This window comes from Ursus maritimus, unplaced genomic scaffold (genome assembly GCF_017311325.1).
Source record: "Ursus maritimus isolate PB19 unplaced genomic scaffold, ASM1731132v1 scaffold_14, whole genome shotgun sequence".
Taxonomy (NCBI): Eukaryota; Metazoa; Chordata; class Mammalia; order Carnivora; family Ursidae; genus Ursus; species Ursus maritimus.
In genome coordinates, this window is record NW_024423786.1 from 50486779 (window position 1) to 50492921 (window position 6143).

Genomic DNA, 6143 nt, shown 5'->3' on the forward strand with positions numbered 1-6143 from the left:
TTCAGTGGCATTTCTAAATTCTTTACTTTTACTTCTCCCTCTCACGTTTCAGGTTAATGAAGGTACAGCTTACATATTTTTAAAACATATTGTGTACAGAACAAATTATTATACTTATGGATATTTTTACTGTATTTGTTTTCTAACTTTTATATTGGGGTTGTAAGTGAATCATGCACCACCATTACCATATTACAGAATCCAACTTTGAGTATTTACTGTTACCAGTGAGTTTTACACTACCTTCTTATGTTTTTATGATGTTAATCAGTGTCCTTTTACTTCCACTCAAAGAACTCCCCTTAGCATTTCTTATAAAGCAGGTGTAGTGGTGATGAATTTCCACAGCTTTTGATTGGTCAAAAGAGTCTTTCTCTCTCTTTCCTTTTTGAAAGGCAGCTTTGCCCAGTATAGAAGTCTTGGTTGACACTTTAGTTCTTTCAATATTCTGAATATATCATTCCATTCACTCCTGGCCTGAAAAATTTCTATTGAGAAATCCACCCATCATGGGAGCTCCCTTATATATATCAATTATCTCTTTTCTCTTGCCACTTTCAAAATTCTTTGTCTTTGACTTCTGACAATTATGTGTCTTGCTGCAGCCCTATTCATGTTCAGCCTAGTGGGGGTCCTATGGGTCTCATGGATCTGGATGTCCATTTCTCTCTGGGTTTGAGAAGTTTTAAGCCCTCCGTGATTTAAATCTTCTTCTGGATTTCCCATAGTGCAGATATTGTTTCTTTTCATTATGTTCTTTTTCTTTTTGCTGCTCCGATAGTACTTTCAACTGTCTAGTCTTCTAGGACACTGATTCATTCTTCTGCATGGTCAAATCTGCTTTTCAAGCTTTCTATTGAATTCTTCAGTTCATTAATTGTATTCTTCATTTCTAGGATTTGTTTTCTTTTTTTCTTTTTCTTTTCTTTTCTTTTCTTTTTTTTTTTTTTTAAGTTTAATTGCTACACCCAGTGCATGGCTCAAACTCATGACCCTGAGATCAAGAGTTGCATGCTCTGCCAACTGAGCCAGCCTGGCACCCCTCTGTTTGACAAAGAAATAGAAACCATCAAAAACAACCAAACTTCTCATCTTCTCCATGCATTGTTTTTCTAATTTTATTTAGTTATACATCAGTGTGTTCTTCTAGTTCACTAAATTCGTTAAGTGGAATATTTTGACATTTTATAGATTTCCATTTTTTAGGGTAAGTTATCAGAACTTTCTTAATTTCCTTTGTCAGTATCACATTTACCTGGTTTTTCATGATCCTTGATTACTTACATGGGTATCTGCAAATTTTGATTAAGTGGTCTCCTCTTTCAGGATTTACAGGTTCACTTTGGCAGAGACAGTCCTTTACCAGTCAGGTCAGTTTAGCTTTCTGGACTGTTTGCTGGTAGTGTCCTTGGGCAGATGGGACTGCTAACAATGGTATAGGAATGCTAGCTTAGTTACCTGCCCAAGCAAGGCTGTAGGATGGACTCTTAGTTGCCTGGGTTCCCCAGTCAGGCTTACTAGCTGGTAAGGACTGGGTATTATACTCAAGAGGAAGGCAGGGTTATGAATTATCTTCTCTGTCTTGGTTGGGCAGCCAGACAGACTTCAGTGCCTACATGGCTCATTGTTTGAGGACCCAAATCAGGCAAGACTAGGCACTGAATTTTCTGGGCACTTAAAGCTACTCAAATCAAGTTCCTATGAGTAACCTTTTACATTATGTTGATGGTCACATTTCGTTGGATAGGGTGTACCTATGTTACAATTCAGTAGAAAATGCCAAATGGATTTTCCAAATATATTGTTCAAGAAAACACACAAGGTCAGCCAATGAACAGCGGGGGAGGATACAGAAACATCACCTTAATGGAAAGAAGTACAAATAATCTGGAGCCATTCTTCATATATCACAGTATGTATCTGGGCTTCAATGTCTGCATCTAGGGGACTGTCCATTATGTTTGCCTATTTATCAGTTTGTTTCCTAGTAGTTGTGTCCACAGGTTTGTGGTTACTATTATATTTTATCTTGTGTGATTCTGGACTTGTCTATAAGTACTGTATCTAGGTATAATTCAGAAGGTAGTTGATTAAAATGACTGTATTCAAAATTCTTTGTATGCTTTATGAGAGAGGAAAGATACCGATTAAAACTTTTAACTTTTTTTTTCTTATCTCTACACCCAATATGGGGTTCGAATTCACTACCCCAAGATCAAGAGTTGCATGCCCTAGTGACTGAGCCAGCCAGGTGCCCCTAATTAAGACCTTAAACTACAAAGCTTTCAGTGTAATACAGTGTATACATTTTAGACATCAAGAGAAAAAATAAGTGAGGAAAAAATGGAATTCAAAGAAAGAAAAACAAAAATAAGACAAATGAAAAGCATAAAATTAGATAACTGAATTAAATCCAAATATTAGTAAATATATTACAAATAAATGGACTAAATGCTTCCATTAAATGAGATTGTTATTGTGGATTTAAAAACTATCAATATTGGTGCAACGTGTGATTCTGAATGCACCCTGGCCCAAAAAACAGGCCAAATAAAGTTTGAATAAGGTTTGTAGATTAGTTGATAATATCTTATCAATGTTAATTTCCTAGTTTCATAATTATACTATGGTTACCTAAGATGTTAACCTTCAGGAGAGGTGGGTGAAAGATCTACAGGAACATAGGTCCTATTTTTACCTCTCTGAATGCCTGAATTTATTTCAAAATGAGAACTTTATTTAGAGTTTTTAAATGACAGTTCATGTTTTTAAAAAGTCATCTAAAACGTTTAAAAAACCAGGTTGAGAAATACAGGAGAAACAATATGATAAAGATACATAAAAGTTGACAAGAGATTTTAATAAAATGGGCATTTATAGAGATAAAGGGTTACTCGTAATATTTAAAAGTTAATTCACCAAGAAGCTACAGCAATTCCAAAATGGAATATAACACAGCTTTCAAAAACAGAAAACAAAAATGGACCAAATAAACAGAGAATTATAAAAGATACCATCAGAGTAGAACATTTTTTATACACCCCTCTCTGGAATAGAATAGAGGAACATTCAATAACCACAAAGGCTAGAGCAAAACAATTAATGAACTGGACCCAGAGACACAGAGCACTGCTGGCTGCAAACATTCTTTTCAAGCTTGCATGGAATACTTCTGAAAATTGACCATATACAAGGCCAGAAAGCATATCTCAAACATTTCAAAAGATTAATATAATTCTGTAAAGACAATGAAACTTGGTTATAACCAGTAACAAAAACATTAAAAATACAACATATGGTGGAATAGACACATTTTGAAACAATGTCAAACGGTACACCACAGTGCAAATTAAATATTTATAACTGAAAAGTAACAAAATTACTAATCATCCAAACTTTGTTAGAGATTCACCTCTAGAAATACAGAGATAGCCAAAAATTCAAATGCTTACATAATAGAAGAAAGTCTGAAGAATGGGCTATGTATTTGATTTGAGGTAGGAAAAGAATAATAAACACAGAAGCACCTGGGTGGCTCAGTTGGTAAAGTGTCCAACTCTTGATCTCAGCTTAGGTCTTGATCTCAAGGTTGGGAAATCAAGCCCCGCACTGGGTTCCATGCTGGGTGTGGAGCCTATTTAAAAATACATACTCGGGGCGCCTGGGTGGCTCAGTTGTTAAGTGTCTGCCTTCGGCTCGGCGTGATCCCAGAATCCTGGGATGGAGCCCCGCACTGGGCTCCCTGCTCCCCTGGGAGCCTGCTTCTTCCTCTCCCACTCCCCCTGCTTGTGTTCCCTCTCTCGCTGGCTGTCTCTCTGTCAAATAAATAAAATATTAAAAAAAAATACACACATACATATAAAGAAAGTAGAATGGCCTAACTACAACGCTGCTTATTGACAGGCCAAGACTGGCATAAAACAGATGGAAAAAGATGTTCTATGCAAAAAGAAACCAAAAGAAAGCTGGGATAGCAAAATCAGACAAAACAGACTTTAATACAAAGACTGTAACAAAAAACAAAGGTGTGGAGTTATTCTTAGAAAATATATTGTAAGCCCTAAGGGGTGATCGTGGAAGCAGCTGAAACATCAGCAGCATTCCTGTTCTCAGGTTATTGAATGCAATGGCCCAGTGGTCGCAGGATCCCATGATCTCCAGGGGCAGGGCACAGGTTAGGAGCTATGGAAGAATGTAACCCTCAGTGCCCCCCTTTTCGCACCTGGCGATTGCTAGCCCAAATATTCCTCTCCTCCCTTATCCCGTGACTGCCTCCCTACATGCCTATGCGTAGGGGAGAATGCAAGCCTGCTTTATGGCTTCAGGATATTTGCCATCTCTTTGAACTCCTTTGCCACACTTTGAGGCATCTGTCCTTGCTTTTCTGATAAAATAAAAGCTGTGTGCAGGATTCAGCTGCTGCTACTCTCCCTCGCAGAGGCAGCCCTGCATGGCCGCTCAGATTGGTGTCTGAGAACTTTATTTCAGTGCACGACGAAAAAAAGGTGACTACAAAATGCTAAAAGGTTCAATCAGCAAGAGGATAAGACAATTGTAAATATGTATTCATCCAACATAAAAGCACCTAAATACATAAAGCAAATATTAATAGACTTAAAGGGAAAAACGGATAGCAATACAATAATAGTAGAGGACTTTAGTATCCTACTTTCATTAATGGATTATATCACCCAGACACAAAATCAGTAAGGACATATTGACCTTAACTGACATGTTAGACCAAATAGACTTAACAGATATATACAGAATATTCCATCCAAAAGCAACAAAACATTTTTTTTCAAACACACATGGAATATCCTTCAGGATAGAGATGTCAGCCATAAAACAAGTCTTAATGAATTTAAGTAGACTAAAATCCTATCAGGCATCTTTTCGAACCACAATGCTATGACACTAGAAATCAATTATAAGAAAAGTGGGTGGGGGGGGAGAAGTGGAGATTAAATAATATGCTTTTACTAAAACAATGCAAAGAAGAAATCAAGAGAAAAAAAAACACACCTTGAGACAAATGAAAATGGAAATACAATATACCAAAACTAAAAGGATGCAGAAGCAGCAGTTCTAGGAGGGAAGTTCACAGCAACAAATGTCACATTGTGAAACAAACAAAATCTCAAATTACCTTAAGAACCTACAAAAAGAACAAGTTGGTTAGATGCCAAAGAATTGCAAACCTAGAAGAAATGGAGAAATTCCTGGAGGCATACAACCTATCACGACTGAGTCAAAAAAATCTCAAAAGATCAATTACTAGACTAGTGAGGAGAATCAGGAATCAAAAACATCTCTACAAACAAAAGTCCAGGACCAGATGGCTTCACTGTGAATTCTACCAAACACTCTAAAAGAATGAATATGAATCCTTCTCAAACTATCCCAAAAAATGAAAGAAGGAACACTTGCAAATTTATGTTAGGAGGCCAGTATTATCCTGGTACCAAAACCAGGTAAGGACGCCACAAGAAAGGAAAATTACAGGCCAATATCCCTGGGAAATAGATGTGCAAAAATCCTCAACAAAATATGAGCAAATTCAACAATACATTGAAAACATCATATATCAAGGTGCCTGATATATGATTCTCTGCTAGAGAAATTAGACAGGAAATAGAAAAGGCATGCAAATTGAGTAAGACAGATGCTCTCTGCAGATGCCATGATATTACATAGAGAAAACCCTAAAGATACTACCAAAAAACTGTTAGAATAAACCCAGTAAAGCTGCAGGATACAGAATCAATATATAAAGGTCTGTTCCATTTCCCCGCACTAATGAAAATTAAAACAATTTACAGTTGTCAATAAAAAACAAAATGAGGTACCCTTTTGTACCTGTTAGAATGGCTATTCTTAAAAAGACAAGAAATAACCGTGGGTAAGACTGTGGAGAAAAGGGAACCCTTGCGTACTACTGGAGGGAATGTAAATTGGTGCAGAACGATGGAAAACACTATGGAGGTTCCTCAAAAAATTTACATGAAACTATCCAATGACCCAACAATTCAACTTTGGGAATTTATCCAAACAAATCAAAAACACTAACTCAAAAAGATATATGCAGCCCCAAGTTCACTGCAGCATTATTTACAATAGCCAAGATTTGGAAACAACTTAAG